Source organism: Neofelis nebulosa, chromosome 5, assembly GCF_028018385.1.
Source record: "Neofelis nebulosa isolate mNeoNeb1 chromosome 5, mNeoNeb1.pri, whole genome shotgun sequence".
NCBI lineage: Eukaryota > Metazoa > Chordata > Mammalia > Carnivora > Felidae > Neofelis > Neofelis nebulosa.
This window is the reverse complement of record NC_080786.1, coordinates 15,960,978-15,986,742: the sequence shown is the minus strand read 5'-3', so window position 1 is coordinate 15,986,742 and position 25,765 is coordinate 15,960,978. Positions and strand designations below refer to the sequence as shown.

The 25,765-nt window shown below is 43.6% G+C and overlaps 1 long non-coding RNA gene across 1 annotated transcript in view; it reads left to right on the top strand.

Moving 5' to 3' along the window:
• Positions 1-25,765, top strand: part of LOC131511725 (uncharacterized) — a 70,703-nt gene extending 44,938 nt beyond the window's left edge. Inside the window, exons 4-7 of the long non-coding RNA XR_009261692.1 lie at positions 10,469-10,668; positions 12,976-13,119; positions 13,218-13,440; positions 25,465-25,765. This is a non-coding gene — a long non-coding RNA (uncharacterized LOC131511725). The remainder of the gene's footprint in view (positions 1-10,468; positions 10,669-12,975; positions 13,120-13,217; positions 13,441-25,464) is intronic.

The following is a 25,765-nucleotide window of genomic DNA, read 5'->3' as shown; positions in this document are numbered from 1 at the left end:
AAGAGTAAAACCATATGGTATCTGTCTTTCTCTGTATGGCTTATTTCACTTAGCATCACACTCTCCAGTTCCATCCACGTTGCTACAGAAGGCCATATTTCATTCTTTCTCATTGCCACGTAGTATTCCATTGTGTATATAAACCACAATTTCTTTATCCATTCATCAGTTGATGGACATTTAGGCTCTTTCCATAATTTGGCTATTGTTGAGAGTGCTGCTATAAACATTGGGGTACAAGTGCCCCTATGCATCAGTACTCCTGTATCCCTTGGATAAATTCCTAGCAGTGCTATTGCTGGGTCATAGGGTAGGTCTATTTTTAATTTTCTGAGGAACCTCCACACTGCTTTCCAGAGCGGCTGCACCAATTTGCATTCCCACCAACAGTGCAAGAGGGTTCCCGTTTCTCCACATCCTCTCCAGCATCTATAGTCTCCTGATTTGTTCATTTTGGCCACTCTGACTGGCGTGAGGTGGTATCTGAGTGTGGTTTTGATTACAACTAGTTTCTAATGAAAGCGGTTGGAGAAAACGCATTTACCAATGAGGATCCAATGAGCAGTGAAGATAAGATGGATGAGAGGGGGGGTAAAAATGTTGGCTGTCTGGTGGTCCAGAAGGGGCCCATGGCCTGTCTCATTTGCACATTTCATTCAGTTTTATTTTAATTCCAGTACAGTTAGCATACAGTGTTCTATTAGTTTCAGGTGCACAATACGGTAATTCAACAATTCTATACATTATTCAGTGCTCACTGTGGGAAGTGTGCTTCTAATCCCTATCACCTATTTCACCCATCTCCCTCTGCTGACCATCAGTTTTTTTCTCTATAGTTAAGAGCCCATTTCTTGGCTTCTCTCCCCCCCGCCCCACACTTTTCTTTACTCGTTTGTTTTGTTTCTTAAAGTCCACATATGAGTGACATCGTATGGATCTGTTCTTTCTCTGCCTGACTTATTCCACTAAACATCTTACTCTCTAGCCCTGCCCATGTGGTTGCCAATTGGCATATTAATATAAATCCCCACAGAGAGATTTTTGGCTTGCCGGAAGGACCTGGAAATATTTTGCGTGATGGTTTGTACCTTGGTGGGATGTCCTTCATAGGTAGACTCAAACAGCATCTTCTCCCCTTGGAAGACGTTGCATTATAGATTTTTAAGACTTCCTATTTTCCTGCTACCTCAACAGATCCACAAACAAACAGGCAGGAAGCATTTGACCCACGTGACCAGGTGCACCAGCGTGGTAAGGCTAGTCCCTGCCAAAGCTCCCCCTTTGGCCCTCTCCTGGTTGTGACCAGTGACCACACCAGTGAAATTCCTCACCTCTCTTGCTTGTTGTGCACCACACCCTGACCTCCAGTAAAGGCGCTCGCCCAGAGGTCCTCGCTCTCTCTCGGCTCCCCACCTGCTTGGCGGAGCCTGTTCCCTGCCCCCTCCTCCCGTGTGGCCCCGGCGCGGCCCGCCACGCCTCTCTCTTCTATGACTCGTGAGTGTAACAGATCTCTTTCGCTCTCGTACGCCTCTCTGGTGTTATTTTGTGTCTGCACCCGACTGATCATCAAACCCTATGTTAAGCAACATAATCATTCTTTACAATAAGATGGTGTATCCTCAGGGAAATGCCTATTAGAGATGAAGAAATGGTTTCCCGTTTTACAGGTAGAAATACTGAAGCTCAGAGCATCGACCCCCTTTGCCACGGGCCCCTGGCTAGACATGCTTGGGATTGGAAACATGTCTTGCTCTCTACCTCCGAGTCTCTCACCTCATCCCCGAGCGGCAAGAACACATCCCAGGGCAGCTGAGACACATCCAATCCCTTCGTGTTGCTCTCCTGGAAGGAATGGGACTATGGAGCTGAGCGTAGCACTTGAAGCCCGATACACGTTAAGTAAAATTCAGGCCAGACGTGTTGCCTGGGAATCCTGCCCAGTGCTCGGCTTCTTGCTCTCCACGTGCAAGGCAGTGTGTGCGGAGCTCTAGCCGTGACGAACACCCTAAGTCTGACCCTCAGGCGGTCCAGATGCAGTCTTTGGCCAGCGTGGGGCCAGCTCCATCATTCCGGGCTCGCTACTGACCTCCTGATGCCTCCCTCTGTGCCGTTGGGGACCCTGCGGGCCTCCTCTGTGATGGCAGAGGAGGCTGCTGAACCCATCCTGGTTCTACAGCACTGGGGACGCTGCTGACTATCTCCTGTCAGAAGCAGTTGCCTAGAAAGCGTGGCTTCCCTATGCAGACAGTGCAGTAGTAGCCCCCACTTTTCTCAAAAGTTCGCGTTATACCACTTCGCTTTTAGAAAAGACCAACATTAGTACCTGTTTTTTGCCAACAAAAGAAATCTGGAAAGGGTTTTTGCTCTTATGAGAAAAAGGCAGAAAGCGCAAGCAACATTCAGCATTTGTTTGGCAGTGAGCCGCGATGGATGCGGCACGTACCCCAAGCAGCGGCAGTGGCCCCGCCAGTTCCTTCCCCGGGGCACGACGGCACCTTAGCGTCAGGCCACCATAGCTTTGAACTGCGTCTCTGAGCATCTGTGCTTTCTCTCGATTTATCTCGTGCATCCATTAGCAAGATGTGTCCTCAGGTATCAGAAAAGCCTAAGAGGTTATTTGGGGGGAATCTGGAATGCTCACAAACTGTTCCATATAAATTAATGGCAGTTGTTTCGCTTTGTGCCATTTGGGCTTCTGAAAGGGTTCACAGGTCCCTTCTACTTTTGGATGGCAGGAGAAGCCTGGACTGGGCAGGACTTGCCAGCCGGACACTCCCCCTCCGCATGGCGAATGTTCCCGCATGATTACAGCCCTAATGGGAGCTTGAGCGTCTGCAAAATTAGCAGGCTTTGCAGATGATTCTATCGAGCTGCCAGTTCATGGAAACTTTCTGGGCTATTTTCTCAGGTTTCCTGAACTGGGATTCCAGATAAGAGAAACTATGGGATGGCAAGTAGCTTATGTAGATGACAAAAATGATTTCCTCAGCTCCCTGAGGGTCCCTGGTTCGGTCTGAAAATTAAACTGACAAAGATCGATTAGCAAAAAACATATCCATGTCCTTGGATTTTACATGCACACGAGAAACTTCACAAGAGAATGAAGACCCAAAGGCAACCAGAGCAGAAAGCTTTTATACTTTTTTAGACAACTGGACAATGAACTTGTGAGGAATTGGCAAGACAGAGGTGTTTGGACCAGGGGTAGTAAATGGTGAAGAAGTAACCAGAAAGAGAAGAGTGAGTTTCACAAGGTTTGTGCAGATTTCCCAGCCCTTAATTCTCCATCTCTGATGGTAAGAGTGTCTCCCTCCCTCCACGTTCAGGTCGGGTACCCTTCACATGGGGGATTTATCTCATGCTTTCAGAGATGAAGGGCGAAGCGTTGGGGGTCACAGTGACCTTTTTGCTCCTGTCATTTTTAAAAAAAGAAAATCCTTCGGCTTAATACTTAATATGCTGAGGTGTCATATTTGGGGGTAGCATGTCCTGAACCTCATAATATACAATAGCATGTTTGGAATGGAGGCCAAGTTAGGTCACTTCTCTTTTTGCCGGACTGAGACACATTCTGCTTCTTCCAAAGGGCCACAGTCATGGAGTGCAAGAGTATGTAGTGAGGCTGGTCTGGCCACCAGGGCAGTGCTTACCAAAGTGTGCTCCTTGGAACCCCAGCATGTCCTACTGTCCTGAGTTATTCCTTCATGGTCTGTACCCTCATTTCTCCAAGGCTTGACCCAGATGTAACCTTCTCAGAGAGATCTTTCCTAACCACGATATCTAAAAATGCAACAATCCACCCAATACTTCCTCTACCTTTCCTTGCTTTCTTTTTCCCCTTAGGACTTACCAGCCTCTAACAAACTAAGTATTTACTTATTTTGTCTACACTAGGATGCGTGGCAATAAATTCTGTTTGTTTCATTTACCCTGTGTCCTCAGAGCCTACAATACAGTCTGGCATCTCATATGTACTCTGTAAATATTTATTGCATTCGTTAATATTGGCAACATTGAAAGAAGAGACACACACCCTGCTTTGCAATAATGCAGTATCCCTAGTACGTTATAGCATTTTAATATTTGCAAAACCTTTCCTATGCCTTTTGCCCCAGTATGATCCTCACCTTAGGCTGACAGAGCCAGCACTATTATCCTCATCTTGTGGAAGTTCAGGCTCAGAGTGGTAAAGCCATTTCCATAAATTCACACAGCCGAGAAGTGCCATAGCCCCACCTTGAACCACGCCTCCCACTACAATGTGTTTGATCTTTTAGTGCTGTCTTCTTACTGATGTGGCTGCTGATTTAGGGGCGACTTACAGACGAATTCTGAAAACCGAAGGCTTTGATGTTCTCTCAAAGCCCAAACCTTATTCTTTTTCCCCTTGTTTTGGAAGAACAATACATTCATCAAACGCCAGCTGTTCGAGGAGGATCAAGGATCAGAAACGTGTAAGAAGCAAATTCTTGTGAAGCAGTTTCACATTTTGGAAAGCATCCAGGTGAAAGCTGGGGTAGCTTCAGGCTACATGGTGGCTTGGGGTTTCCTCCTCCCCTACCTCATGAGGTTCACGTCTTTCTCAGCGCAAGACTGTGGAATGGAATGAGGCAGAGTACCACCGGATGGGGCTCCAGGTGAAATGTCCAGGCCTGTGCCTTCAGAGAATCAAGTGGAAGACTGAATGCATGCAGGGACCTCCAGGAGGATTTTTGTTAATTGGCCAAGGAAGTGCACTGGCCCCAGACAGACATGGGTTCTGATCTCAGCCTTGTCACTTGCCACCTTTGTGACCTTCGGCAGGTTGACTAAGCTCTCTGAGCCTAGGTTCCTTGTGTGAAAAATGTGACCAGGCTGCCTGACCTGGTGCTCTACTAACCAGTCATGTGTCCTTGGGCAATTAATGTCCTCATAATTGTTGAAATTTGAAGTGGGATTCATGAGCAAACGGCTAAGAATTATTGAGACATCTTTGGTGCAAAAGGGTGATTTTATTAAAGCACAGGGGCAGCACCCGTGGGCAGGAAGAGCTGTATTGGGTTGTAAGGAGCGACTGATTATATACTTTTAAGTTTGTGGAGGGGGGAAAGGTATAGACAACGTAGGTATCCAAGGAATTTCTGGATGCCAAAAACCAGAGTCTCACAGGACCCTGAGGATTTAGCTATTGTCAAGATAAGGTTGCTTTTAGTTTTTAAGGAGGTGTAAACATTAAGGCATTAAGACAGCCATAAACTTCTTGATGAGTGTTCCACACTACAGGTCTCTGGCCTCTATCAGTGGGCTGCAGGCTCTACGGGAATTTAATTTAAACTACGTTTTTCTTGCCTTTGTTTCCCTCATCATAATCAATGTTTTATGCCTTGCTTTCCTCATCTATAAATGAGGGTGATATTAACACCCATATCATTATGGTGATGTGAGAATGATATGAGGTAATATGTGGAAAGCACTTAGAAAAATGAATAATCATTAGTAGTAGTACATTATGACACTCGGTTGTTTATCAGCATCCGGTGTGTGTTGTCTTGTGCCGGCCTCCCCCAGAAGCAGATCCTCTGGCAAGTGTGTATCAGGGAGGTGGTCTTAGGAGGTACTGTAGGGACCCAGGAAGTGGGAGAGGGAAGGAAAGGCAGCTGTCAAAGTGCGTGTTAGTGGTCGGGTCACTGCCGTGGGCATTGGAGACTCAAGCCTGTGGGGACCTTGGGGAAATAGGGTGAGACATACCTGAAAGCTGTGTCGCCCTTGGCATGTGGGACTGGCCGCCATCTTTTAGTGGTTGAGGGCTGCTTCAGGAGCATTAATTCTGTGTCAGCCCTGAGTTGAGTCCAGTTTTTTTTGTTTGTTTGTTTGTTTGTTTGTTTGTTTGTTTTTAGTTGAGTCCAGTTTGTAGCAGAGCACTCCTATGGCTGGAAAAGTCCAGCGTTGGGCAGAGTGTGGAAGGAATTTGTGGTGAGCAATCTCCATGAGTGCCGAGGGGTTAAAGAATGTGGATACAAAAGCAAGTGTCAGGCAGAGAGCCGGGCTCCCATTAAGTTTTCAATAAAAGCTTCCCTCTACCCTTAACAAGTTTCCTGGCCGAGGTGGATTCCCTTGGAAGACGTGAGAAGAGCTTGAGGGCAAGCAGTTTATCTGGCAGAAGATACCAGAAAGCAAGGACGGGCCAAGTGGGGAAGTGAGGCAGCCAGTAGAGGGCGCTTTCTCAGTCAGGGCCCGGCTGTGAAAAACTTGCCCTTCTGGGAACTCTGGAGACAGGGCAGGGCACCTCAGAATTATCTCTGCACAGGGGTTCAGATGCTGGGTGGTGTTTATCTACCAAGCTCCTGTCAGGCGCGGTGTCTGCTTCTCTCTCCAGTGTGAGGAAGCAATGTTGCCAATATGTCTCTTCGCTGTCATATTTCAGTGCCTGGTTACTATTTATTATAGCTCTGGCTTACCGAAGTTAGGAATTAGAGGATAATGATTTTTTTTTAAGTTTTATTTATTTATTTTGAAAGAGAGAGCATGAGCAGGCACACAAGCGGGGCAGGGACAGAGAGAGGGGGAGAGAGAGAATCCCAAGAAGGCTTTATCCTCAGCTTGAAGCCCAGCTAGGAGCTGAATCCCAGGACCGTGAGATCATGACCTGAGCCGAAATCATAACCTACTGAACCCCCCGGGCACCCTGAGGATGATGAATTTGGTCAGTATTTAGCCACATATCTCCAGTTGTTTCAGAAAGTAATTTGAGCAAGTTCTGGAAAAGGGCAGTGCTCTTGGGCTGTACTACCAGAGACTTGTTTTCCAGAGCCTGTCTGCCCCTACACTGACACCTGTGTGACCCACACAGAGTGTTCCCCAGGCTCTCGGGGTGAACAACCTGTCCTCTGTAGGTCTCTCCCACATGTGCTGTTGTAAACATCATCCATGGGGCAAGCACACGTCAGAGACTAGAAGTCCAGTTGCTGATGTCAAACACATTTTCAGGAGTGCTTAGCGTTGAGCCTCAACTGAGAAGGACCCCAGTGAGTGAAAACTGGGGCTGACATTTCTGGTGAGCTCAGCATAAAACTGGTGGAAGCAAGATATAGGGGCTGCTCTCAGGCTGGGGCACACTCACTGGGGTGGGCGTGGGCAGCTCACAAGGTCAGCTCAACACCGTTATCCTCTGGAAACTCGTTGTCATAGGATGGTCCTGGCTCACCTGGCTTGGAGAGAGCTAGGCGTGACGTCGTCTTCTCAGCATTTACTCTTCCTTCTAAAAGGCCGAATAAATCACAAAGATAATAATATTTCCTATTCCTAGATACTCTTTTTCTACCTCTGGACCTTGCACTCAAGTCACTCCAGTTTGGAGGCAACTTACAAAGAGTCACAGCACATCCCCACCACTGAGGTTTGGCCTGTGCCTTCCTCCACGAGGAATGCCTTATCCCCAGAGAATGTTACACCTTAGTCTACTTCCTAATGGTGGGAATGAAAATGAATGAGTGGACGTGGACTTCACTTGGAAGTCCACTGAGCAGTACCTGCCGACCCCTCCCCGCCACCCAGTCCATCAGCGATCCGCGTTGTATCCCATTTCCTCCCTCCTCATCCATAGGGCAGCTGCAGTGGATGACCTGCCCTTTCAAAACCCTCCCTCTTATGGCCACACCCAACACTGGATGGTTCTAAAGGAGAACGTATCCCTCATAACTGCCTCTCAAGACCCTTCCCATCCTTCAGGACCAGTCAAATCCTATCATCTCCCCCAAAGGCTTCCCAAATCCTCCACCAGAATCTCTCTTTGCCTATATTCCCTTTGCATTTTATACATAGCCATCATGACAACCTGCTCTAAATTAAAGATATTAATACGATGTTCTTTCAGCCTAGGTGGTAACATTCAACTGAGTATCCATCCTGATGCTGCTTTGGATGCAGTAGTCACTAAATAAATGTCACTTCCTTTGCATTGAGTTCAAATGAATGACAAAAAGGGTAAAAGCCCAGTTTTACAGCTTGGGGAGACGCTCCCAGCATCGTGCTATCCTGATGGTGACAATAATGACGATACCAGTGACGTTAACGACTAGAATAATGGTATCGATCAGAACTGCCATTTGCTGAGCACATATAATAATGATGGTATACCGGACAGTCTGCTAAACGCTTCATCCTCACATCAATCCTATGACACAAGACTTATTATCATTCCCATTTTCTAGATGAGGAAGCTGAGGGGGTAGAAAGGTTAAGTAAGTTACTCTAGATCATACAGATAGCAGGGCAAAGTAAGGACTGAAATTCGAGGCCCTTACTCTTAGAAAGCCTCGCTCCAAGGAAGATCACTATGATGGTTACACAGAATACACAGAAGATCAGGTGTAGGGAGATGGGAATGGAAGAAAAAAAAAAAAAGACTCTTGTGAGAGTTCTGGCAAGAGATGAAAAGATGTAAGTGTGAACAAGTACACAATGGAAACAGAAGATGAATTTGAGACATATTTATCGGGTAACACCAACAGCAGTTGATGCCTAGTTGAATGTAGTGAGTGAGACAGAAGTAGCTGAAGATCACGTCAAAGTTTTTGTTCAAGGCAGTTGGATAGCTGTTGATGGCATCAGCAGGTTTATGGAGAAAGCAAGACTTGGCGAAGGAAAGCAGTTGGACGCCTTAGGGTAGGACGTGTTGGCACTGAGGTGCCTGCGAGACATCTGACTTTGTTCCAGTGATAGTAATAGATTAAGGAGCAATTTGAGCGAAACAAGAATTTTGTGTTTGCTCATGTGTGATTTCATCCACGAGAAGCACTCGGCGAATGCAGAAAACCGTACCCAGCTGAACCAAGCCACAAAGGGATCCCTGCCCCCCCCACACACACACACGCCTCACACATCTACCAGCTACCTTGGGCTGAATCGCATGTGTCCAGAGTTACACCTATCCACGTCTAGTGTTACAACTTTCTGAATCATCTCATGACCCTCCTTCTACCACTTCACAATCACTCACCAAGTGTGATGGTTCCAAAGCATCTTTCTCCAGGCAAACGTCAGGTATTTTTCAATATTTATTGTAGCATTTGTGCTACTGTGTGTGTATTGCTTAACCATTTAACATGTATAAATTGTGACACTGCATGAATTAGGTCGGCATCATTTTCTATGTGTTTTTGACACATATGTGATGAAGTTTTTGACTATTGTTCTCCTAATTCCATTTTTGCCCATAAGCCTTGTTATTTTTATTATATAATTTTGCACAATGTTGCAAAACAGGATCCTTAATCAGAGATTGGCAAACTATGGCCCCTGGGCCAAATCTGGACCATTGCTTTTGTGTGTGTGTGTGTATGTGTGTGTGTGTGTGTGTGTGTGTATGTATAACATTACTGGAACAGAGCCATGTCAGTTTGTTTATTTACTATCTGTGGCTGCTTTTTCTAAAATTTTTTTAACGTTTATTTATTTTTGAGAGACAGAGCGTGAGCAGAGGAGGGCAGAGAGAGAGGGAGACACAATCCGAAGCAGGCTCCAGGCTCTGAGCTGTCAGCACAGAGCCCGATGCAGGGTTCAAACCCACAAACCTCAAGATCATGACCTGAGCTGAAGTTGGATGCTTAATCGACTGAGCCACCCAGGTGCCCCATGGCTGCTTTTGAACTACAGTGGCAGAACTGACTATCTGTGACTGAGACCCACCCTATGGCCCACACAGCCTAATACATTTACTATCTGGCCCTTTAAAAACAAATTCTACTGGTGTCTGCCCTAGTTCAAAAGGAACGTGGAGGGTAGCAATGAAGGGGTCTAACCAAGGTTAGGAGAGTAAAGCGAAATGTTCCAGTCCAAGGTCAAGGTCAAGATCACTGATTCAATATTGAAACATTTGCAGGAGGATGAAGAAACTCAGAGTGATCAGTACTATACCCACAATAGACAAGCTAAACATGGGGAAAATATTTTTCAAAAAATGTGATATTAAATGCTTCAAAAAAAACATCAAGATATTCATCATGGGAAAAATGAGTACTTTTTGGGGTTTCCTAATTTCATATTGTTTATTATTTTAATTTGAATTGCATATGGTTTGTGGCAGCAACCCTTCCATGCTTAGGGCGTCGAAGTTCTTAATTTAAGGAAGAAGTGTGCCTGCGGGACTGACTTGAGAGACAGGTCAACAAAGGGTTGGCAACTTATTGTGGATGCCCTTCTTGCCGTATTCCCCTTCTCAAACCACCAACTGGCCTTGTTGATGCTGACCTGGCTCTTCCACTTTCCAACAGACCTCTTCAGTGTAAATTCCAGAGCCACCATTTGCTGTTATTTTGGGGAAATCACTTCATCTTTCTCTTCTCCTACTTCTCAGCTACGAATTGAGCAGATATGCTCGTATCTATTTAGTAGATAATCCACAAAATGTTCTTAGAATACTATCTGGTATACATTCAAGCATCGAGAAAAGGTTAGTTATTATTTTCTTTAATGTTTATTTATTTTGAAGGAGAGAGAGACAGAGTGTGATTGGGGAGGCGCAGAGAGAGAGACACCCACAGAATCCACAGCAGGCTCCAGGCTCTGAGCTGTTAGCACAGAGCCCAACGCAGAGCTCAGAGTCGCAAACCACAAGATCACGACTTGAGCCGATGTCAGATGCTTAACCCAATGAGCCATCCAGGCGCCCCCCAGAAAAGGTTAGTTATGGTAAGTGCCTATTTAAATCTCCAATATGCTTTCACCAAAGAATATTCAGTAGAAACTGAACGGGACAAGTGGGAATGACATCTTTTCCAATTAGTTTTTCCTCTACCAACCTCAGATCTTTGGAGCGCAACATACTCTGTGTCCTAATTTGTACAAAGTGTTCCTTCCTTCACTTTTTACGTGAGAATGCAGAGCACTTTTGGAAGTATTTTACTCCGGAAGTGGGGGGACGAGAACTCAACACACATACTGACCAGTGTGGCGGGTTCCAGGCCACACTGCTGTGCTTCATTGAAATCATTATAGCAGGTCCCATAAGCCAGGTATTGTCCTCCCTTCATGTATGATTAAACCAAGATTTACGATAACCAAGATTACGAAAAAAGCTAGCTCAAGATACATAGTCTATGGCCCTCCTGTGATTCCAAAGGTTACTATCCCGAGTTTCTTTGGCTTTACCAATGGTTCTCCCAGGGGGAGGGGTGGGGAGGGCAATTTTGCCCCTAGGGCACATTTGGCCTTGTGAGGTCTGGAGGGGGATCAGTGGTGCCACTCACTTCTCTAGTAGGTAGAGGCCGGGATGCTGGTAGACATCCTAAACGGCACCGAACAACCCCAAATGATCTGTCCCCACATGTAAATAGTGCTAAGATTGAGAACCCTGGACTAAACCATGCTGCTTCGGAGGTATTTTTGTCGGTTTAAGGAAAATAAGTGAAAAGAAAATATATGCAAATAACATTTCTAAAGGACTCGCTGCAGTGGTTTCAGTTGATGATTACTCAACGTTGCTGATAAAATGAATTCCTGTTTTAAATCCTGAAGTTCAACGTTTTAACATCTCTTCTTAACCTCTTCCACTGTTGTCTGAGACTCATTAATATGGCTGTTTGTAAAATGCTTGGAACATTTCAAGGAGAAAAGGAGATGTTTGTTATTCGGCATTGCAAATACCGTGTCCACATTGCCCTACGTTAGCAGAGTTCCCTCCGAAGGGAACTCAAGATGCCAGACATGATTCTCAAGGCCACTATGAATTATGCTGTGCCAGGCAGTGATACTTGGAGAAGTGCTTTTGGGTTGTTTTTTTTTTTTTTTTTTTTAACTGTGATTCATGTCTCTTTTGGACTCTGGCAGACATGAAGCAAATGCTCTTGGTGTCTCATCTAAATCTCCCTCGTGGGATAGGGGCACCCCACGCTCAGCCTCTGTGATTGTTGGCTGGCCAGAGTGCACAGCTGCCCCCAGGGGGCTCATGCCCCACCCTGTTGAGCACTCCAAGGCCCAAGACTGACCGACAAAGGGTTATGAAAATCGGGTCCCCTTGCCTCAGGAGGATCAACTCCTTGGTACACTTCGTATTCCACATCTGCCCAGGGGATCAGACTGAAGCTAAATTCCAGCCAAAAATGACATCCTTGCTTAGATTTCTTTCCCTAATTTGTCTGGCTTCCTATATTGCCCTTCTCCTGAGAGGAGCACCCAATAAATCACTTACACAGAAATACCCACTGGGGCTCTGGGCCTATGGAACATGACCCAAAACACACGGGGTCAGCAAAGTCAAATGGTGATGAGTATTGTAGGTACTTCTCCTATAACATCCTCCTTGCTTTGCTACATTCCTGTTGTTCTTTAGCCCGGGGAGGGGGTGGGGGGGGGGTGGCTAGTCAGAGCTCAGAAACTGATCAGAGAGAGGAAGCCGAGTTCTGCCTACCCATCAAAGGACTGTCTCTCCAAATTCCTCCTTCTCCCTGAGGGGAGCATTTGTTTCTTGGCTGGAAACTAGGCTTCAGGGCAATCGCGGTTTTGTCTGGCACCCAGCTCCCATCAAAGTTAGTGGGGAGGGATTCCTACTTCACCATTCCTGTTGAATTCATGCATTTAAGATCATCAGCACAAAATAGCCCATGAATCTTTGCATCCCTTAATAAGGCTATCAAGGATATCTTATGTGAATAGGTCTTTTTTCTTCCGTGATTCCTGAAGTTCTTGAGAAATAGCTCAACCTATTTATACCAGTCAGTCCACAAAGACAGATTATGGTGACCAAATAGTTAAAATAACGGTTAAGACGGCTTCCTAAGTATAATTTTCCAAGCAGTCCTTGGTGAACGCAGGCTTGTTTTTTTTTTCCCAGTAATGTTAGGTTTTTAAAAATATATACAGCCATCAAATTAAGGGGAAATGTATGATTTTTCTCTCTATTCTGATCACACATTTCTAGAGGGATAGTTTTTGGCTAAGTAAAGACATACATTCATTTATTCATTTCTCAGATGTTGTCTAATGCCTTCTGTGTGCCAGGTGCTGTTCTAGGCTCTTGAAGATACAAAGAGGAGCAAAACAGACAAAAACTCCTGCCCTCTTGGACCTCACTTGCTAAAGGGGAGACAGAGAGGAAACAGAAGAGACTGAAAAATATACATCGTATAATGGTGTCGGACGTTGGTAAGTGAAAGGAAGAAACATCGATTAGAATAACTCCTCACCTTAGTGAGGAGGATGCTAAGTTAGATAAGATTATGATGTGATGTTTCTCTGATCAGATGACAATTTAGTGGAGACCTGAATGAAGCAAGGGAACGAGACCTATGGTTATGTTGGGCGGTGTTTTTCAGGCAGGGAGCAGCTAGTGACAGATCCCTGAGAATGGAACACACCTGGAAGTTTCGAGCAATGGCAAGTGCGCTGGCTAGAGCACCAAGAGTGACCTGTCGAGCGTGAGGCAGTGAGGCCACAGGACCTTACCAGAGGCGCTCAACAGTTTGGGTGAGTCAGTTCTTCACAGCCCTCCTGTTACGGGGCAATACGTTTCCTCCGCCCCCAGGTGCTAAAGGCTAGTAGCTCCCCACTTACTAGGACAAGCCAACATACGTCCCTACTTATTTCCAGTAACACACTGGGCTATGTATGGAATTAGTCCCAGTGGAGACTAAGCTTTACGACAAGAAGTGACACCATCAGGTTTGCTTTGTTAAGGTTACCGTGACTGCCGAGCAGAAAGCAGATTGAACAGGTGGAAGGTTGAAGATAAATCATTGAGAACGCTATTGAAGTAGACCCGGGGAAAGAGAATGGTGGCAGGTCTGGGAGGTATCAGTGGAGGTGGCCCAAAGCAGTTGCTTTTGGGAATATTGTTTGAAAGAGGAGCTGGCAGGATGGGCTGGTGTTGGAAGTAAGATGGGTGAAAGAGGAGAAGTTATGGAAAAGTCGAAGGTTTTCTGTTGTCATTTCTGTTCCCGTTTTGCTTATAAAGAAGTATTAGAGGGGCGCCTGGGTGGCTCAGTCGGTTGAGCGTCTGACTTCAGCTCAGGTCACGATCTCACGGTTCGTGAGTTCGAGCCCCGCGTCAGGCTCTGGGCTGATGGCTCAGAGCCTGGAGCCTGCTTCCGATTCTGTGTCTCCCTCTCTCTTTGCCCCTCCCCCATTCATGCTCTGTCTCTCTTTGTCTCAAAAATAAAAAATAAACATTAAAAAAAATTTTTTAAAAAAAGTATTAGAAGTAATTTAGCTAGCTATCTTATCTTCTGGTCATTTCTGTGTTTGCATGTGTGTGTGTGTGTGTGTGTGTGTGTGCAAGCCTTATTATTTAATTGATACTTGCACCCCTGGGTTTCTTAGCCTCATCACTACTATGCTGGGGAGCCATTTTGTGCGTTATAGGATGTGTACTAGGATTCCTGTGCCCGATTCACTAGATGTGAGTAGTACTTTCTTCCTAGTGTGAAACCAAAAATGTATCCAAACCTTATTCAGTGTCTCTTAGGGGGGCAAAATTACCACCAGTTGAGTACCACTGCTCTAAAAGAGGTAATGAGGCTGTGGCCTAGCTCTGCCTCTAATTGAGTGACCTTGGGCAAGCCACTAACTGCTCAGGGCTCTGTTTCTTGCTGTGCATTTATCAGAAGTATGAATAAGATGTCTGTTAACCCAAATTGGTAAGTCTATAAATTGGTTAACCAACTCCTTTCTGGGGAATTAACTTCCACTCAATTTCAAATGAACAGTGTCTCAAAAAATCTTATTAATATAAACATAAAATTAGTTTTTCTTCTGGGAGTGAAAAAATGCCCCCAACAATTATAAGACTGATTTTCTCAATCTAGGCCATAATTTGAACAGGCAAAATTTGCTAATAAGCATTCCCAGATTCTGAAATAGCTTCTGCAATTTTCCTATTTGCAAAGTCAATTGGGGACTTAAAACCACAGCTGTCCATGTGTGGTTTTCTGTGGGCCTTATTGGGCAATTTGGTCCAATAAAGTTTAGCTTTCAGTGGACAATGTTGAATTATGGCAGGCACTGCTAGGGATTATTTTGCTACATCACGTCTTCCCCTCCTTTGCCCAATTAGGGCTGTCAGTAAATAAATGAAATTGTTGGAACAGATGGAAAAATTTGGTACGACCTCTTCTAAATGATCTCATACAACCTCCGTGAATTTTGTGAAACTATTTCCCTTAAATAAGTATATGGTTTTTCTTATCCACCCTAAAATTTGGGATTGAGGAGTGTCCATAATCAAATGGATGGCACTCATTTGCACCACAGGCTGGGATAGGCTCACCTTTTACCTTTAACTGGTATGGAGTTGGGACCAGATCCTAAGCCTCTTTGCCTTAGGTCTTGGGTTTTGCTCACTACACCTACAGTGACTGCCGTTTTGCCAGATATTGAGGGGGGAGGCCAGCATGCCGATATGCAGTGGGCTGTGAAGGTGTGTTTACAAAATCATGGAAAAACCAGAAAGTCAAACCACATGGCTCTCTATTTGTTGTATGTGTTGTGAGAAGGCTAAAATCTATTCCCCGTGTGCGTCCTCTATTTGGGTGACCTATATGCAGAGTTTCTACTTTATAGAATCTATGGATGCTTTTTATTAAATGAAAAAAATAAATCAATTTTCTATATTTATCCCTGCCTTCTAGCTTCTCTAAGCTTGGCCACCGCCAGAGCCTTTTAAGGAAAGCAGAGTCAGCTAAATGTGCCTGCCTCTTTTTGGCTTTTCCTGATTTCTAGATGACCAGGAATTTCTTTCCTGGCCATATTCAGTGGTCAACGCTCGATGCTAAATGGTGGATTAATTTATGGCATTGATTACTATAAATTAATCAGCATATGGAAAAAGTGGTCCCCAGAGGGCTGCATCTGGCGACTTGGACAGGGCCAACCCTGGGATGACTTCCATTATTCCAATGACAATAAGGCAATTAAGCTTTAGAAAGACGGCAAGGATGTGGCCCACCATGAGGAAAAAACCAGACTTATGGAGCATTTTGCCTCTGAACAGCTCTGTTGAGCACGGCTCTACCTGGAAAAATGGTTGAATAAGAAAACAAAATACATTTATAGCTCGAGGCAGATCATGAGCATACCTCTGAGTCCATTTTGTCTATCTACTGGAGGTTCTAAAATTCTCATTGGCAAGAAGAATTACAAAGAAATTATTACTCCTTTTATTCTTTCATTCTATAAATCCTTGAATATTTGCTTTCACGGAGTTTAATGCTGGGCAGAAGGGGGAGTAGAAAGGCCAGTAGGTTATAGGGCCTTCTCTTAAGGAATTTATGACGTTGTATCGATCAGACTGCCACAGATAGTTCTAACTCTACTACGTATATATGACAAAATAAAAGGCATGCTGTGGCAGAGAGGTGGTCAAGTATTGTGGAATAACAGGAGAAAACACAATTGCTTCTAGTTACAGGGGGAGCTGTATGTAATGATATATTAATTAGGATGCTTCAAGGAAAGTAACACAATACTCAATGAAAAGGAGCTTAAACTGACACTGGGGATCTGGTTAAAATGCAGATTCTGATTCAGGTTTTCTGGGCTAGTGCCCAAGATTCTGTGGTTACAACAGAATTCTCTGGTTATAACAGGTTCCAGTTTACATTGAGAGACTTGGTCCACTGACCACCCTTTGAGTAGCAAGAACTTTTAAAACTAGGCTTTGTATTATTTCATATAACAGAAGTTTGGAGACATGTGGTTTCAGGGTGGGTTTAAAAAGCTCAAATGACTTCAATAAAGAACCAGGTTCTTTCCATTTTTCTTCTCCGATCCTTGACATAATGGCTTCTGTCTTCACACTTTTCTCTCATGGTGTCAGGATGGTTGCCACAGTTCTAGGCGTCACACACAGGCATGACAAAGGGCATGATCAGTAGAAGAAGAGGGATATTTCTCCTCTTGTTATTCTTTTTTTATAGGGAAAAAGGCCTTCACTAAAAAATTCCTGGCACCAAGCTTCCCCTTAATTTCCAGTGACTGCAGCCATGTGTGATGTTAATCCTTCACTGCAAAGTCTGCTGGGAAAGCAGGTTTGCAGCTCCCACAGTGAGTTATGGGCTCTGTTGTAAGAATGGTGGGGAGGAAAAGTTGGTTGGGCAGCCAACTGCACTTGTCACAGTGGGGCTGGGGTTCTGTTGGCCATAGAAATCTTGATGGGCTAGGGACACCCCACTGAGTTAGCACGTGGAAGGGGAAATTGGAGTCCATCATATAATGTGTCACTTAGATAGCATTAGATGACTTAACTTAGACCTTAGAATTGTCTCCTTCTAGAGGCACATGTCTCCCCATCCACCCTTCTATTGTCTTGATTCTAAACACTGATATTTCTCACCTTGAATATTGTCCTAGAGTCCTAAATGCTCTCCCTATCCCCACCCCTCTACACCACCCATCCATCCTGCATACAGCGTCAGACTCCTAGCCTGCAAATGTGACTGTGATATACTTTGTTCAAAACTCTTTAGTGCTTCCTGATAAAATATTAACTCCGTAATATAGTCTTCAAGTTTCGTTATAATTTCCTGTCTGCTACTTGTTTGTCCTGCTTCACCTCCCAACACTACCCACTAAAAGTCAGACTTCAATGCTACAGAGAATAAGAGAATGATTTTGCTGGGACCTATGATTAAATTCTATAGGTATAAAACCATCTGCTTAAGAATTCCTTTCAATATCTCCACAGATCATTGAGAAATGATTACTAGGATTCCCCTATTATGGAACATGTACATTTTCTAATCCAGCCCCTATGCTAGATGCTTGATTATCATGGCCATCCTCAAATATGCCAGGAGGCTTTAATGGTGAGAACTCCAGGGGCCTTTCATTCACTGAGGGAGGGGGAGTCATTTGGAGTCAAAGTTCTGATTTCCTTAATATTACCCTTAGTTTGCTTTCCTTTCTGTGATTTATTAAATTTTACCCAAGACTTGAGGACTTTCTGGCTTATTTGACTTTTCGGTATGCATGATTTATTATTATTAATATCTCTGCCCATCCTCTCATTATTTTTATCACTCTCCCAGATGTAAGTCATAGGCTGCTTACTTTCCCTTCCTGTCCTGCACCTCCCCCAAACCAAACACGGAGCCTGTCGTATCTTAGGTGCTTAGAAAATGCTCTTTCCTTTCTCATCCTAAGACATTTATTGAGCACCTTTTGTCTGGTATGGTGCTAGGGAGTTGAAGATCCAACACATGGTCTCAGCCTTTAGATGGTCACACTTGAGTTCACCATGCAAATGCTAGTTTGATTATAGCCATATGGCAGTAGGTAGGGAGCATTGGAAATGGGAAGGAAATCGTCCTTAGTGAGTTAGGAAAGGTGATTTGGGGAGGATGTTGGTGAGAGACACCTAAAAGGTAAGGAGAACCTGGGGGTATCCTTTCTGGGAAGTATCCCAGTAAGCAGCAAAGAGTGCAGTGAATTTGGGGGAACCATGAACAGCTAAACTTGGCTAGACCCTAGAAGAAGGGGAAATCACAGAGGGGGAGGCTAGTGAAGTAGGCAGACAGATTATAATGAGACTTATAGGGCTGTGTGATAAAGTTCTGGTTTTATTATGAACCACTGAAGAATTCTAAACAAGGCATGTGACCAACACATTGCAGACTAGGGAATCGCTCCTGCTGCTGGGCTGAGAGCAGAGGACAGTTAGACTTTTTCGGAGGGTAATAGAGTACCCAGGTGAGATATGATAATGTTCTGAATCAAGCCAGCAGTGGAGGGGCCTTGACAGAGTGGTGTGGACCATTAGCAAGATATTGAGGGGGTAAACTTAGTTCTATTTGATGATGCATAGGGAGGCCAAGGGTGACTATGTGGTGAGTAGAGAGAAGAATAGGACTTTGAGCTTCTTTTACGCCCCTTCGCGCCCCTCGCTGAAATTGTTGCACGACTCCTTATGTCCAAAGGTGCGTGCCAGATACACCCAACAACCTATAAATGTAACTCAATCTTAATTCCTGGTACAACTCGCTAGCAGTGCCTCTCGCCGTGTAACTCTTGAGGAATTGAGTAGTGTGGCTCAAAGAACTTTGGCCATGTGTGAATATTGCACCTTTCCTCTCGGGTATGATCTCTATTTTTATTGAACAACTGTCAGTAGGCCACGCAGCATTGCCAACAACACACTGAAAATAGAATGAAAGCAATTACCTCAGCAAAGATTAACGCAGAAAGTAAAATTGCACTTATGTAATACTCCTTTTCCAGGCACTGAGACCAGCCTTCCGTTGGTTTGTCTGTATCTGTTTCAGAACCGTAACAGAATGACACCATCCCTGTCCATGCTGGAGGGATCCATTTTCTCCATAATCCCCTCTTCCTGCGATCTCTAAATCTGTTCTCAGAGCAGACTCCAGAAGAGGGCTGCTCCCAGGGATGATTTCCCATCAAGATGCTACAAACAGATGAGAGATAATATTAGCTAACAACATATCAGCACTCCTCTGGTGTTTGGCAACTACTTGTCAGTAAGCTTCAAGAAGATGCTTGTGTTTTGGAGAATGTCAGTCCTAAGAGGAACTAAGAGTTGCAGAAGAGATGATTTAGGCCAATTCTCAAGCCTGGGGAAATAAATGGCTTGCCTGAAGCTTCCTTTGTCCCTTGAATTTAAAGAAAGGATTGAAACCCCAACCTCTACTCCAACAAGGGCATTTCCCCCACCCCCTTGGCTTCTTACAATGAAACAGGGACCATAGGGAAAGCTTCCTTGTCAAATCCTTAACACCCCCAGTGGGTGGAGAAAACCTTAATACAAAAGAAGAAAATCAACCCCATAATTAGATACAGAACTGACTCCAGACCAGCTAGCAGAAATATTGTGCCGGCTTCCATAAGTGCTACAGAAGGAGGAAAGGAAAGTCTGCATCAGCAACTTGAGGCTTACATGTGGGTCTGATGGAACGATACCATTTCACAAAGCACAAACAATAACAAAAATAGCTATGATGGGAGGCAAAAAGAAACAAGAACAACTAATTGCTAAGGAGGGCCACTTTGGCATCAATTGTTAATGTCACCCAGCTTCACCCCCCCTCCCCCCCGCCAAACCCCACCACCAAATCTCTGGCATTACAGACTGAGTTGGCTCGTTATACCTATTAAGTTGTACTATTATAAATGTTAACCTCTGACCAAACCTTGTCAAAGCAAATCTCACATCTGAAAAGTAACAGGGAGACAGGATGGTAATGGAGATCATGGGGGAAACAGGATGCCTGAGACGCACTGATGATTCTGCCTTATACACCTAGATCCCCATGTTAGTTAGTTAGAAAGAGAGAGAGGTTATCTGCCAGACAAAGTAAGTGTTATATACACTATCTCAATTGACAGTGTATAATTCTTATAACCACTTTACGAGATGAATATTGTAGTATTTAGTATTGTTCTCCCTTAAGGTAGGGAAACTGAGTCAGAGAAGTTTTGACCCTTCCCAAGCTCAGACCTTCCCAAGTTTAGACCCAAGTTTAAAAACTGTTTATTTTAAAGTAGGTTTACATTTGCAAAAGAATTGCCAAGATAGTACAGACCGGCCATTCCCGGACACCTTTTACCCAGCCTCTCCTAATGTTAACATTTTACATCTCAATGTGGACCTAACTTCAAGAGCTTTTTTCCGATGCAATTCACATACTATATAGTTGACCTATTTAAAGTGTACCTTTCAATGGTTTTTAGTATATTAAGAGATATGGATAACTCTGGTCATGTTTAGAATATTTTTATCACCTCAAAAAGAAACCCCACACCGTTCAGCTATCTCCTCCCTTCCCCACTCCCCTCCACACGCCCAAGCCCTAAGCAACGGCAAATCTATTTTATGCCTCTGCAGAAATCCTAGGCATTGCATATAAATAGAATAATATTATATGTGATATTTTGTGACTGTATTGTTTTACTTACCATCACATTTTCAAGATCCAGCTGTGCTATAGCAGGTCTCAATATTTCATGCCTTTTAATGGCCAAATAATATTCCATAAACATATTTTGTCTATCCATTAATCAGTTGATGCTTATTTGGGTTGTTTCCACATTTGGCTTTTATGAGCCATGTGAATATTGCTGATAAAGCTGTTTGGAGAGCATGATTTTCGATCTGTAAGGATCTGGTGAGTGTCCTAATACATCACTCCTGAAATAAACTGACTTATGCATCCAGTTGCTAACTGAAGACCTTCCCACGAAGGCAAGCCTTTAAGCCCCCAGCAGAGGGTAGTCCAAACATGCATGTCCTATGAACTTGCCCTCTTCAAAAGAGTTGAAGTAATAGATAATGTTCAGTTTCTTCTTTCAAACTCATCGATCAGGTGATCTGACAGTCTCCCTTCAGGATGAGGATAAAGGGGCCAGAGATATGACTTAGCTCCTTAACTTAGGTGAGCCCAGAAGCAGAACCTTGAGATAAAGGCGAGAGTTTGAGTAGTTTGTTTGGAAGGTTCTGGGAGAGGTGAAGGGAAGTGAGACATGGAAGGAAAGGAAACCAATAAAGGGTATACTTTTAAGCAAATTAGTGTTGTGGGTAATTGGGTCACAGTCACATCGAGGACCTCTTGGAGACAGTGTGGAACATGCCTTGGAGTCACACCAAAAGAGGAGGAAGGTGTAGGGTATTTATCCATCAACTCCCATCAGTCTTGGGGGTAAGGAGTAAGTCCTCTAACTCTTCCAGGGGAAGACCAGGGGAACAAGAAGAGAGCTTCCATCCTGAAAATGAGACTTTCTGAGTAGATACTGACTGATGAGTACTGGATGCAGCCCTATAGACCTGCACTTACTCGTCTGTAGAGTGAAGACTAATTCCGTGTTCACTAAATCCTTGATCATTAGAGCTGGAGTTATATATGAAGCAATATTCCAGTCCAGCCCTGTCCCCTTTTAGTTTATTGCTCCGGAAGAGATCCCTGCCCTGTATGTTAATATGTGAATGTGGTATGTTAGAGAGAGCACACGTTTTGGAGACTGATGCTCCTGGGTTCAAATCCTGACCCCCACCATATAGAATCTACGTGCAAACTGTTTGAACAAACTGTCTCATCTTAGAACAAGTTCTCGGAATCCATAGTTGTTTCCCACCCACAACCTCCGCTCCAAGGTCGGGTAATAAACTAAATGACATGTTTGTTGACACTGAGCACAGTGGCTGATTTGTAGTATGGATTCAATAAGGAGTCATTTTCCATATTTCGACTAGGACTAAGGAAGATATGCAACAAATAAATGCATTCATTCATTCCACAAATATTAAATATTTTAATATTTAAAAAAAATTTAATAATAATTAAATTATTAAATAATGTGCAGAATTATCTAGCATGTGCAGAATTCTATTGTAGTCATCAGTGAACACTGGTAAAGAATCCAGATTTCTACCTCATGAAGCCTACATTCCAGTAAGTCAAAAACACTGGGATCCTGCTTTTACATGTCAGATCTTATTTTTATTATCTGGAAAAATATGGTTCAATTTATATTAGTCACCGGGCTTTTAGCTTCTCAAACTATAAGCCTCATATCGAAGTGTCCCCAAGCACACTCTCTCCAACCCTTAATCAAACACATTCTGAGAAGCATTTCTCAAATCTTTCTTTGATGTTGCATTAGTTGGACTTTTTTTTTTTTTTTTTTTTTGGTCCCAAGAGACAGAAACTAAATGTGAACTAGTTTAAGCAAAAAGGTGATTTCTTGAAAAAAGAGGATGAATAAAAGCAGGGGAGAGCAGAGACATGGCTGGACTTCCAAATAGCTTGAACCAGGGACTCAGACCCTACAGGGAATCACTCTGCCTCTCACATTTGTCCCTGTGTGGAAGTTTTGTCACTCACAGTATAGTGTGGCTTTCTCTGCATGGCAGATATCATGCCTGCTCATGGCTCCTATGAGTTACACCTTGCGATGTTAGTCATCAGAAAGATGAGCCCGGTCTTCCCAGTTTCCTTGTCCAAAATGCCCAAGAAGAGAGTCTGATATTTCCACCTACGGATAGGAATTCTCTATTGGATCTCTCAGCTACAAGACATTTCCCACAATAATTATATGGCTAGGGAACTAAGAGTGCAATCCTAGAATCCCATAGGTACCCATATGACCTGTCAAGACACGGAACCCCAAGAAGGCTGATTCTCATATCCTGGGCACCTTTCTGGCAGAAAACATGTATAATAGCCATTCTGAGAGCTGGAGAAATGAGCAAACAATAGAGCCAGAAGAGGCCACGTCTTATTCAGTCCACACAAGGTGTCCATTAGTAGAAATGAGCCAACAATACATTACTTCCTGCAAATTTGTTGAGTATATTCAAAACAAACACATTAAAATGGATTATTCACCATTTATGTGTCAGGGAAGTAATAATAATGTCTTTATTGCACATATTAATGTTCTTGAGTGCTTCCAAAGTAGTGTGGAACTTCAAAACATTTTCCAGTTTCAGAGAATTAATTAGCTCCCCTGTGGAGCAGCTCACGAGCAGTATTGCCATTTTAGAGATAGAATGATTGAATTGGAAAGGCAAGGGGTGTTGAATTATTCATCTTTTCAATAAGCATGTATAAGCACCCACTCCTTGCATGGCTTGACTGACAGTTGTGGGGGCATAAATTGATCGGAATAAAGTCTCTGCTCTCAAGGAACTTTAGCCCCCTATGATAAGTCTACTAGGAGAGGTGAACTTGTCAACAGCTAGCCTGAATAGGAGTCTACATAAAGCCAAGATAAGATGGATAAACATGAGAAGATAAAAGAAGCTGACAGAGCTGGAAAGAAAGTTAAATGGCAGAGGCCCATGAAAAAAACCATGATAGGGAATTTGGTCTTCACTATGTGGACCAGTCATTAAATACACACACACACACACACACACACACACACACACACACACACACACACACACAAATTACTATGCATTTATACATGGCCAGTCCTCTAATTCCTTTATTTTTATTAAACAGTAAACCTATTTCTCCCATCTCCCCCAACCTCTGCCTCTGGCAACCACCAATATGTTCATTGTATTGAAGAGTTTTGTTTTTTGGGTTTTTTTTGTGTGTTTTGTTTTGTTTTGGTTTGGTTTAGATTCCACATAGAAGTGAAATCACACAGTATTTGTCTCTCTCTCTCTGGTTTCTTTCACTTAGCATAATGCCCTCAAGGTCCATTCATGTTATTACAAAGGCAGGATTTCCTTCGTTTTTATGGCTGAGTAATATTCCATGGTGTCATTTTGTGTGTGTGTGTGTGTGTGTGTGTGTGTGTGTGTGTGTGTCTGTGTGTATGTATTTTTCATTACCCATTCATCCATCAATAGACACTTAGGTTGTTTCCATGTCTTGGCTATTGTAAATAATGCTACAATGAACATGAGGGTGCAGACATATTTTTGAGATCGTGATTTTGTTTTCTTTGGATAAATACCCAGAAGTGGAATTGCTGGATCATATAATAGTTCTATTTTTAATTTTTTGAGGAATCTCCATATTGTTTCCCATGGTGGGTGCACTACTTTGCATTCCAAATGATCTCAGTAAATGGGAGAAAAACGGATCCATGTACCCAAGTCTTCCAAATGATGAGCTAGATTCACGAGTGTACATTGCCCAGTGAGTTCTGGGTTAAAACTTGCAATGCCATTCGAAGACTAGATTGTATAATGTTCAGATTTTCATTATCCAGGCAAGGTCCGACTCCTATCGGGTTCTCTTTGTAAACCCAAATGGCATAAAGTGAGGAAATCTATGAGGAACTATGAAGATATGGGAAAGATGAACAAGAAACCCCCATATGGAGAGAAACTGAGGTCTGAGCCTCAGCTCCTGTCGAACGCCAAGAGCCAGCACACGCTGCCAGGCATGTGATGGAACCATTTGGGAAGTGAATCCTCTACTTCTGATTCCAGTGGCCCTAAGCTGACACTGAGTGGGCCAGAAGTGAGCCTTCCTCCCCGAGCCCTGTCCAAATTCCAGATTCAGGCTAATAAAAGATTGTTGTTATTTTAAGCCAAGAAGTTCGGGGGTGATTTGTTATGAAGAGTACTTAACTGGAACACGTTCCACAAAGGATTCATGATATTAACATCTTCTTGCCTCGATTCCATTCATTTAAGTCACCCCAACTATTTAGATTTCAGAAAATCAACTCAAGGGCTCGGAAAAATGCGTTTCCATTTCTCTGGAGAGTTCCAAATGGAAAATGCAATTACAATTTCAAGAGGTTTCCTTTAGTTGCAAAATTACTGGAATATATTGATTTTAAAACAATTGCTTACCCCTATTTCTAGAGAGAGTTAAACTGGAAACACCAGTAAGTAATGTAATATTTGTAATACACACATAAGTTTTACAAAAGCTCCCCCTCTGGGTCAGAGGGGCCGCTGCTGTGATGTGAAGGTCATTGGATGAAGTGGCCCTTCAGTGCTAGGCTTCCTTCTTAATTCACTAATCAAGTTACAAATATAGCTTCTGATACCTCCTCTCTTCTCTTTTTTTATAGGTTGTCAAGACAAGTCAGGGGCAGCAACCAATCAGCTCCTCGTATTAAACAGCATATTTTGCTGAGCTGGATTTGACTCCTGGTTGCTACAAAACAAATCTAAGTTTATATCAGAGGTGACAAACTCCATGCCCTGTCATTTATCCTTTTTATAGCATGGGCGACACCAATGGTCAGCAAGTCTTGTTGATGAGCATGTGAATCAAGTAGAGCAGAAAGCATCCCAAGTCTAGAGGTTTCCTCTGTCAATAGGTAGAAATTGTTTGTTTTAATTAAAAGAGAACTAATTTAAAACAAATTC